The 11581-nt window shown below is 41.4% G+C and overlaps 1 long non-coding RNA gene across 1 annotated transcript; it reads left to right on the forward strand.

The window, feature by feature from the left end:
• The first annotated feature begins 3089 nt into the window (after nt 1-3089).
• On the forward strand, nt 3090-9583 carry LOC117944290. The gene is made up of 3 exons (XR_004656539.1): nt 3090-3100; nt 6703-6707; nt 9490-9583. It is a non-coding gene; the product is annotated as an uncharacterized LOC117944290 (long non-coding RNA).
• Nucleotides 9584-11581: the final 1998 nt, after the last annotated feature.

An 11581-nucleotide genomic window follows, 5' to 3' on the forward strand; every position in this document is an offset into this window, starting at 1 on the left:
TCAGCCCTCCCCCAGCCCACATCCAGCCCTCACATGCCCCGCTATAGGCTACTTCCTGGAAGGAGAGTGTGGAAAACCCAGAGCAATGAAGGGCTGGATTGTGCCATGAATGGCCCACGCTGTGTAATCTTCACCTTGCTCGTCTCCACCGGTGTTTCATTACAATAACAGCCTTTGCAAGATCAGATAAGGAAGACGATGTGGCAATTAGACGTGACAACCCCCCCCCATCCCCCCCCCCCTAACCTGAGCAATCTACTTTTATCTTGCCCTCTTTTCTTTCACATGCTGGGTAGCGGGGAAGACAATGGAAGAGCAAATAAGAGAGAAAACAATTACACATGATGCCTGGCAAGGCTTTAGTGTGAGTTTGTTAAAAGGTTTTGGGAGTGTGTGTGAAGACGTTTTATTCTGACTGATACACAGCCAACACATTAAAAAGGGCTGCCTTTCGCCAGATTGGATGTCACCCTAGAACATGGGGAAAGTACCTGAGCTTTCTGGAGGGCTCCTATGAAGCCAGGGCCTGTGGAGAGACTTATTTTGTCATATACACATCTGTTTGTTTGCTTTACAGAGTTTTATTTTGTTATTGTACTGCATTGAATAATCATGCTCGTTATAGTGTCTCAATTTTTCGTTGAATACGATGACGATCGAGGGTGTTTCGGGGGGGATGGGGATGTGTTCATGTGGTAAAATGTGTGTTTCGTATGCTGTTCAAAAGAAATTGCCATTCATGTTTTTAGGCCCTGCGAAGCCTTCTCACAGCCTGACAGTGTTGACGCGTTTCACAGCCGGAGAATCCGTCGGTAGGAAGCGGCGAGGTGAGGAGGTGAAAGGTGAACGGAAACTACGGCGACTCTCGGCGGAGAGTCGGGTGGCGAGGAGGACAAATAGTGTGTTCACGTCACGGTGATCTGATTAGAGCCTTCTTCCACGGCCAAAGCAAATAATCCCCTTCCTCATTGGCTGCCTGCGGAGGACTCCCTGACAACCCGGCAGTAAACACAGGCCATCTCTAAGGATGCCTCCATTGTGTAGTCGGGGCGGGAGTTTCACCTCGTATCACAACTGCGACTGGTTTCAGTGTAGAACATGACACACACTTACGCATGCACGGACCCGCTTGTTTTGACAGTGCTGGGAGATATATTACAAAAAAAAGTGTGTAAGATGTCTGCTTCTATCCTTATATGCAGTGGTCCTATTTTGGCCTGCAGTAAATGTTCCAAATTAAGTAACTGTAGTATTTGAGTTTGAACTTTCCAAACAAATGCTATCACGAATCAACTGGGCGAGAGCTAAATCAGTGATTTTCCTCACGGCAAAGGGCATCTGGAGTCACTCTTGTTTTCACGAAATCTCCTCAAACATCCATGTTCCATCTATCAGAAGCGACAGGATTACAGGCGTGGGTTCTCCTTATTGGTGAGACAATCGGATAGCTGTGCCTTGGTGGTTAACCACAGGATATCCTGGACTCTGTTATTCCAGAATTTGAATTTATGATGCTCACCTCAAGTCCCAGGCAAAGCCAGGACCTTTCCTCACCCCGTGAGCGAGCAGCCGCGATGGCAGCAGCTCGGGATTGATTGTCTTTGGCGTGCACATGATGGGCGTAGCTGGGAATTATTGGCTGTGCATGCAGCGCAGTAGGTGACTCTGGGCGTTTTAACCACATTTTTACTCATCTGGACATCACAATCATTGTCAAACATCAAGGTCTACACACCCACGGGTCAGATTAGTCTTCATAAGTCACTTAGTGATCAGTTTGGACACACCCTCGGTTAATTTGGAGCTCTATGTGTCCTAATGTTTGGCTGTCATCACCTTTCTTTCACAACCAATGTTCAAAATCTGTCAGAGTGATTAAGGTTTAAGTAACTCTGGCTTGTTGTCTTGCTTAGCCTTAGATAATTCACAATGCCCATCCCCAGGCCAGGCCTTTAATATACTGCACATAAAACTCAAAAACAAATACATAACAGATATATTAAAACCCAAAACGCTGAACAGAATAAGAGAAATAACAGAGAGAGAAAACAGACAGATAAATTAAAGCACCATTAAACAGGAAGCACCAGATCACTAATGACTGTTCCTTAATAATAATGATCCTTGACCCTTGTGTTGTTATCCCGTGAAAACTGAAAATCAATACTTTTGTTGACGTTTTTATTAATGTTTTTAACTTGTTCATACGTTTTTATTCCTTTTGATCACTTTTGACACTTTTTTTTCAATGTTTGTCACTTTTTTATTAACTTTAGTTTTACAGTTATTTTTGGAATTTATGGTCAATAAACCTCATTTATAGGAAATTATACCTAATGTTTGAGTTAGAAAAACAGAAATTAGGAATTATTGAGACTTAAATTAAAGGAATGGATGTTTCATGATAATCACAGACTGTTATATGTCAACTTTTACTCAATACTATTTCAAAAACACTTCAAATTGTTTTTCAAATGCTATAAAATTGAATAAGACGCCCCAAAAATAATGAAAGTAGAGATATGTACTTGCCAAAGAGCGTTGGGTGGAATCAATCATGTTATTTTGGGGAATTAAAAAGAACACTGATATAGGACAACGGGTCAACTTGACCCGTGGACAACATGAGGGTTGATTGAGTTTAAAATGTTCCCGGTCAGGATCCAGTCTCAGTTTAGTAGGAAAAGAATTCCACATGTTGATTCCCCCGGACAGAAAAAGCTTTTTTTCAAAATGAGGATTTACAAAATGGCAACGTAGGGCTCCCGCACGCTGCCTGCGTGGCGTTTTCTTCGTCTTTGCACGCCAGTAACGTGTCTGCTGCTGCTGCTGCTAGCCTTGTCTGTACACATGTATGTTTCCCACTGATAAAATCAAATAATAGCATGTTCTTCAACTTTGTTTTGTCAATATCTTTGTGTTTGTACATTTTGTTTGCACATATTTCTATATTTCGTCCTGTATTGAGAGGAGCAATATTTAAAAATCAATACTTTTTTTTTTTTTATTACATTAATGGCAAAACCTAGAGACTTTCAAACATCAACATGTCATTTATTAAAAGTATATGTCTCAAAAGGACATTTAAACATCTTTTTGTGTTCTATTTTGCCTGGAAACGCTTCCAACACACTTATGTGTCTCGTGTAAAATAGGTTTAATTACTGAGCCCGAATACAGACTTTTACCCAGGAAACGTGCGTTGCACTACTTAAAGGGACGGTTGTTTTGGTCCAAACCACGTTTTGGAGCCTTAACGTAACGGTCAAAGTTTCCTTTTACCTCAAATTTAACAGTTGTACGATATCATACAAACTCGTTCATGAGAATGTGTTGATGCATATAATAGGAGTGGTAATCACCACAGTCCCCTAAATACGATACAGTCACGATACTTATGTAATGTCACAATATTGTGATTTTAATCATAGCAATATTATGCGATACATTGCAATTTAATACCTTTTTTCCCAGCTTCAAACTATGTCCCCAAAGGGAAACTTTTTAACATCGGTTTCATTTAAAAAGATACATTTGTTTGTTCATCTCACTTTCAATTAAAAAAAAAAAACATATTTTACCAACAAGTTCAATTCTCATGTTTAATTTACATAAGCAAAGAGACCCTGTATTGGTACAGAATTGCCATGGAAAATATCACTTCATACTCTTAATTTGGGGATGTAAATCGTCATCACCTCCCACAGGGTATCCATTTAGTGGTCTTTAAGGATATATGATGACAGTTCCCCCCATGGGCAGAGTTATGTCTTTATACCTTAAGTGTTCCTAAAAACTCTAACGCCGTGATCACCTCCAGACCGGTGAATCATCTTCCTATAGGACCCCCCTTTAAAAGGTTTCCATAGAAGCGTCTCCAAACACGAGTAAATGAAGCCGACATTCACTGTGTTTGCGGGTTTTCAGACTTCACTTTTCTGCCCACTTATCACCGTTAAACAAGAAAGACATCAAGCTTATCTTTCAACTACCACGTCTTTTACATCATTTCTTTTTAACCTCCAGCACCTCTTTGTTCATAACTCGTGCGGTCAGGATGAAGGCTTTTCTATGTAGTCATCTTACAGCAACTTTATCACACCTCCCCACTGACTTGACTGGAACTGCAAGCCCACATGAAGAAAGAAAGAGAAGCTGTCATGTTCCCAGCCAGCTTGAAAGGCTGCTTTTTCAGGTGTAGAGTTACTGAGTTGATGATCTAGCCCGGATGATGTCACTGACTACTACAGTAAAAGCACACGTCACATTGCAGCCTTTCTTCTTCCAAGAGGAACCTTGTGAGATTTTGGTCCTCTGTGATCAAGATACTACATTGTGCCGATCGTGCTAGATATCCTTTCGGGCTTTGCATCTGATGGATAGTTACTTTCCATCACTGTTTAGCTGGATAAATGTGGAAAATTGCCTCCAAGTGTTTAAATAACTGTATTTTTAGCCAGTTTTGAGTCACCTGGGGCACCTTTTGAGCCTCCAGCCATGCGTGTGGCTTGTACAATCAACATTGCATCAGGGACGTCACGCATTGGTTTGCGGACTACCGTTTTATAGCGGAGAGTTTGCATTTTAGGCATGGCCATCTTGGTATTTTAGAGCCAGAAGTGACTATATTTGGACAAAACGGTAGAGCTGGGGAGAATCACGCGGGTAAGCCAGTGTTGTGTATATGGTTGCAATTGCCTTGTGCTAAGCTAAAAGCTAAAATGGGTAATGTTCCTGATTTTCAAACCTTCTGACACGAGTCATCCAGCGTGCCTCCTGGTACTGGTAAATCATCAAACTTTCCCTAAAGCTACCAGCTAACGCTAGCAAGTTAGCTTAGGTTGAGAAGATGCTACCGAACACTGAACAAGACATTTTTAGACGACCAAAATGTTCCAATTAACTTTGAGGAAGTGAAAAATCACAATTAGAAGGTCAAAGTTAAGGATGAAGACAAGGTCTACAGCCCAAAACAAGTGGTGATTGAGGTCTATTTTGATGTCCACAGAGTTAGCAATGTTAGCATCGCTAAGTCTCTGTCCTGACTGACAGATCCTAAAGCATCCCCTGCTTTATTGTCTATTTTAAAATAAAAGGGAGCATAATTATTAATAAACACCATGTTATATTTAAGAAGACTTGTGCCTTGCACTACTCAACTTGTACACTTGCACACTTTTTGTTGTCCTGAAAACACTTGAGAACACATTTCTGCTGCTCTACATAACCAGCACCACTATGCTACCGCCTGTCTTTTTGCACATTACATAGACTGTCGACAGTATGCATAATTGCACATCTTTAACACAAATTTCGCAGCTCATTTTCCTCAATTTTCCTCATTGTATATATCTTCTTATTTTTATGTTGTTTACTTGAATGTTATGTTTGTCTGTGGACCAAATTTGTTATAAATGTCTTGTCACCGTGGGATAGAGGGAAACGCAATTTCGATTTCTTTGTATGTTTTTGACATGTGAAGAAATTGACAATAAAGTAGACTTTGACTTTGACTTTGAGAACTAGCAAATGAGTTTATTTTGACCCTCCTTTTTTGATTCCAGCACCCCCTCGCGGTCTTCACTGCCACGTCCTCAACACACTTCTCCACATTTAAATGAAAAGGAGGACTGGTGTTATTCTGGTGTGAATTCATCCCAACTGTTATTGGAGAGCAGGACGACTCACAGCGGACACAACGCCCTTACAAATCAGTCAGACTTGGCGAACGGTTTCCCCAGAGAGCTCAACCACACATTTTAAATCAGATTATTGATGGCAGGTAGAAGATGACATGGAATTCGGATGACTTTCCCCACAGGATAAGACGAAGCCCACACACATCCAAGACTTTTGTCTCAAAGGTTAACACAACTTTGAGCTATGTGACGAGGACTACGGCTCAACCTCTCACCACTGTTGACTCACTACTGGCCCGGCCAGGTGCGAGACAGAAACACACACACACACACACACACACACACACACACACACACAAAAACACCATGCAAAATGCGGGGACACACGCCCAAATGAGCATACATGCGTGCACGTGCAGCAGCAGCACGTTGTTGCCTTTGACCTGCAGACAGAGATACCTCTTGTGTGTGTGTGTGTGTGTGTGTGTGTGTGTGTGTGTGTGTGTGTGTGTGTGTGTGTGTTCCCACTTTCCCCACTTGGCTTTCCTCTCTATTGTCCTCCTCTGATTGACTTCCTCTTATCTGAGTTGTCGCTAATGTCACCTGCTGGCACCCACACGCTGACGTTATCAACGGCCTCTCATCCGGGTTACAAAATTACAGGAAGTTCCCCCGGATGTTGTCCTGCATGAAAAAAATAGAAATGTATCCCATGATTCATACAGAGCAAACTGCAGGCTAATAGTATTCAAAGATAATACCAGTAACCCTGGGAAGAACTGGAGATTGTTATGGTCCGGGTGTTTTGTCTTGTCTTATTTTCTGATTTCCTGTCTTAATTTCTGGTTTTCTGTCATGTCTTGTGATTGTGTTATTATCGGTCTTGTCTTGCATATGTTCTGTTTCCTGTTTTATTGTGATAGTCTTGTTTTCTGTGCCGTCTTGTGAAGTTTTACTTCCTGCCTTAGTTTTCCCGCCCATGTGATTGTCTTTGTGTGTTACTGAATGTGTTTCCATTTAGCGAGTACCTGCTTGGAGTATCCATTTTGTCTCAGAGTTTTAGTGTAGGTTTTGAGATCCTGTCTATTGGTTCTGGCATTAGTTTTTTGCCTGTTGTTTTCTCGGCTCAGTTTTTTGTATGTACTTTGTTCTGTTTTATTTCTGGAATAAACCTTTGCCCGCTCTCTCTGCATTTGGGTCCTACATTCTCTAAAGCTCGTAACAGATATAATATCCGCACTGGGATGTTCACACCTCCATATTCAACACTAACATACAGGAGACTCAAGCTCACCAGGGGTTGATTGCAAAGCCAAACTTGCAACAGAAATGAAACACAGTTAACTGACAAAGACTGCACTTCTTGAGAGTGCTCAGGAGGCAAAACACCAAGAAGGAAGCTGCTGGTGACCATGGAGAGCCTCCTGACATACCGCATGCCCGTGGGGTATGTGAGCTGCTCCAACATGGATAAAGGCTAATTTATAGTTGAACAGTGGATCTTCACAGAGCCTACGCCAAAGCCTACGTAACTGAGTGGGCTACATCGTTGTGAGGATTTATACGCTTAACGGTGTTTTGAGATCCCAACGTCTCCTTCAAGGCAGCGCTGCGACCGTTGACTTTAAGGCACCTAACCCTAACCTGAACCCAAACATTATCATAACCATTCCCTAATCAACTTCAAGGCAGCACTGTTACCTTAAAACACAGATAAACGATTTACGTGTGTCTGCCTGGTTCTAGCATATCTCTTTAGAAGAATAGCAGAGCAGGTATGTGTGTGTGTGTCTGTGTGTGTGATCGGATGTGTGGTAGAGTAAGTGAGTAACAGAATAAGCTTTGGAGCAAGTGTAGCGGTTGTGGACTCTCTCTCTTGCATTGTGTTACAGACCAAACAGTTGGTCTTCGTTGACTATATATTATTCTGGTAAATAGCAGAATAGTGTTTCACAATCACATCCGTCACAATAAAGGAGCTCCAATTAGCATGAAGCAGGCTCCAATTAGCATGAAGCAGGCTCCAGTTAGCATGAAGCAGGCTCCAATTAGCATGAAGCAGGCTCCAGTTAGCATGAAGCAGGCTTCAATTAGCATGAAGCAGGCTCCAGTTAGCATGAAGCAGGCTCCAGTTAGCATGAAGCAGGTCCCAGTTAGCATGAAGCAGGTTCCAGTTAGCATGAAGCAGGCTCCAGTTAGCACAAAGAGGGCTCCAGTTTGCATGAAGCAGGCTCCAGTTAGCATGAAGCAGGCTCCAGTTAGCACAAAGAGGGCTCCAGTTAGCATGAAGCAGGCTCCAGCAGACTGTACAACAGTAGTACACAGGGTATTAACAAAATTCCAGTATAAAAATCACAAAAAAAGGAAACTGTACCTGGTAAATAGCAGAACAATCCTTCACTCTCACATTTGCCACCATAAAGAGCTTCAGTTAGCTAAAACGAAAACAAATTATTCACTTTACTGTTGCCGCGGTTGTATCATAAAATTAGGTTATCAAGCTAGGCTAAACAGACTAGCAAGCTAGCACAACATGCTGAGCTTTTTCATTTAAGCTAAACAAAAAAAAAAAAAAAGAGGCAAGAGGCAAAACAGGTCTCTCTCTCCTAAGTGTGAGACCTCCCATATGGCTATACTACATGCATATGAAATATGAAATACACAGCGTAGGGTTTGTTTCTTCACCTGTACATATGTAACTAAGTACCTACGGCGGCGATTCAACCAGAGCCATAAATCAAGCTTAAGAAGACTGTAGAGAAAATCACAATCACAATAGAAAGCATTACAAAATATATATATTATTGCACCTTTTTTTGTCCTGGTCTGATCCGTGATGCAAAACCACAATCCGAACCGAACAGAGTTTTGGTTTGGTTTGGTTTGGTTTTCACCGTATTCAACTGTTCTGCCCCATGTTCTTAGAGTGTTTTTATGTTTGCATTAGAGAGTAGGACTTTTAATGTTGTATGTAATTAAGAGAATAAAGTCAGTTCGGATGCTGACTAAAAAAGGACAAACATTGGCAGATCAGATTTCACTGTTAATAAAATGCTGTAATACACAACAAAACTGTTTCATGGTAGTTAATTATTGGGCAGCAGAGAGAGAGAGAGGGGAGTCTTTATTTCCCTGACCCTGCTGCAGTTCAGTCATGAACACTATGTACTGCAAATTTGTGGACACAGTCTAGTTTGCTCTTTCAGCATGGGCTAAAGCTCATTAATCCACATTGGCGATGGCTTACTTACGTGAGAAAAAAAAGGGGGCTTTGTTTTGAGCGCAGCTACCGAGAGATGGAATGAAAATCCTGCAATGGTCGTGTAATCCCAAACTTCCCAGTGAAAACATTCCACTTCCTCCCAGGCGAGATCCGGACTTTTTCGCATGCAGAGCCGGGGCAGGCGGAGGGTGGCCCGCTCCGACCGGGGGACACCCTGGAGACAGACGGGGTCAGGCAGATGGGAGGGGAGTCAGGTGCAATTTACAGGCCTAGGGAGACATGAGGCTGTTTATTTCTACCATGCACATTAAGAAGCATGAACAGATTTGTTCTGTTTTTGTCAGCTGAGTATGTTTTAAGTGGTCAAAACAGAGGACAGACTCTTTTTGTGCTGGAACTCAAGATGAAAGACTTTAAGTTAAAGGTCCCATATTGTAAAAAGTGAGATTGATGGTGAAGTGGGTATGACACATGCCTTTGGTGGGGGACATCTGGGTTCAATTCCCACTGTGATACATCAGCCAACGTGTCCCTGAGCAAGACACTTAACCCCTAGTTGTTCCAAAGACGTGCGGCTTCTGATATATATATATTAATTGGTTTGATTTTCAAAAAACTTTGTAACAGTGCACATTGCTGCAGCTCCTCTTTTCCCCCTGTGTGTTGAGCTCTCTGCTTTAGTTACAGAGTGAGGCACCTCACTTCTGTTACATCTTTGTTGGGACTTGCACATGCACAGTAGCTAGGCTAGGACTACTAGCCAAGGGGGTAAGCTTCTCTCTGCAACACATACCTCCTATGGTGACTTTTTGATGCCAACAAGCCTGCCTTAGCATCCCATTGACAAACCCGCTTCAGCCAGTAACCATGGCTACGGCTCAGCTGTACATGTTTGAACCCGAGTCTCTTCCTAAAACACAGGCAGGAAAACCCAAACCAGCTTTGCAACCTCTAGACTCTGACCAACCTAGCTTGTTTGAGGGCATGCATGTTACAATGTGAGGCAAAATGTTGCACGTTGGTGAACAGTGTTTTCTGGGAAAGATGGTATTTCCCTTTAGGGGGGGGGCTTTTTTACTTTGTAAACCTATTACATGCACACAAAAAAAGATTTGTAACACAATTAACCCTTGTGTTGTCTTCTGGTTAACCATGAACTTGCCCTTCCAGGTCAAAATTTATAAAAAAGTCTCAGATTTTCCAATGTTTTTGTCCTTTTTCTGATTTATTTCTCACTTTTTCCAGCTTTTGGTGCTTTAAAAAAAAAAAACTGAGCTTGTTTAATAATTGGTTTTACGACTATTCTTGGAATTCATGGTCAATAAACCTCATTTGGATCAAATTATACAATTGTTTTAGGTTAAAAAGGCAGAAATTATGTAGTAGATGTCAAAGTCCAGATTTAGTATGGATACTGTTTTCAAACCATAAAAAAAAAAGAATTCAAAGGCTATAAGATTAAATAAAACACCCCCCAAAAATTCAATGAAAGTAATCATTGATGTTACCTGAAGAATGTTGTATGGAATCATACATGTTATTTTGGGCAATTTGTTTGAAAGAAATCCATATTATTGATAAAAAGCACTTTGAAACGGGTCAGTTTGACCCGAGGACAACACAAGTGTTGAGGAAAGGGGAAAAGCCAAAAAGCCTAATAAGAGCTCTTTAATTGTGTAATTATAGGACAATATCTCACAATGGATATAACAAAAGTTGGTCAACATATAACTGTTCATATGGACTCATGTGAGAGAACATTCGGAGCGTTTGTCCACTGCCCACACAGCGTGAGCTTATACTTTACTTTGCTCGTCTCTGCTCCTAAGGCACCATGTCCTGAAAAACTGTATTCATAAAACAAACTATTACAATTTGTTCTGCCAAAACATGTTCACCTAAGCCAAAAACAACCAAATTTAGATTTAAGACGTTGTACTTTCTGCCATGTAATTTCCAAAATCGGGGAAAGCCAATATTGTTAGTTTCCGCAGTTTGCTTAATTCAAAACACACAAATAGACACTTGCCAAATGTACTTGTTCAGTATTTTTTTAATGGCTAAAATTTGTTTGCGAGAACTAAAATATTTTTCATTGCAGAAATCAGGAAATCCAAAAACTATAGCTTCCAGCTCTGGGAACGTGTTTTGCGGTGTCATCTGGATTACTACTGCTGAGTGCAAATATACAGCAGTCAAGCGAAAAGTTTCTCATTTCTTGTTGTGTAATTACATAATCTGGTCTGCTGCTGTATAATCAAATAGCTGAGCTTGTTTTAAATACCCTCAGAGGAGCTTTACGCTCAGACATTTATATTATCATTATACACAGAGACACTGTTCAGGACTGAAAGATCCGGTCATTTCAACCTCATTTGCCTCACTTTTCAGATCATCTGGTCCAGTTTTTTAAACATCAAGGGGCACCTTGGCAGTCTCGGGCACTCACTCCTGGTTCTGTTTTCCTTTTGTTTTTTTTTATTCATTCCTACTCATTTGTATGTGAGTTACTTCCAGGAGTTTCATTCTGTCTCCATCCATGCAATGTGTTCAGTTTTCCCCGCCATCGTCTGCAGCACCGCACGCTGCCGGTTATTATTGCCGAAATCTTTCTCCAAAAATAATTCAGTGAAATGATTCTCGTCTGTGTCAAGACAGTGTGTCTGGCCAGAGGTAATTCGACGACTTTAAATTTCAAATAGGCATGATTGTACAACAA

Source organism: Etheostoma cragini, chromosome 5 (genome assembly GCF_013103735.1).
Source record: "Etheostoma cragini isolate CJK2018 chromosome 5, CSU_Ecrag_1.0, whole genome shotgun sequence".
In the NCBI taxonomy this organism is placed as follows: domain Eukaryota; kingdom Metazoa; phylum Chordata; class Actinopteri; order Perciformes; family Percidae; genus Etheostoma; species Etheostoma cragini.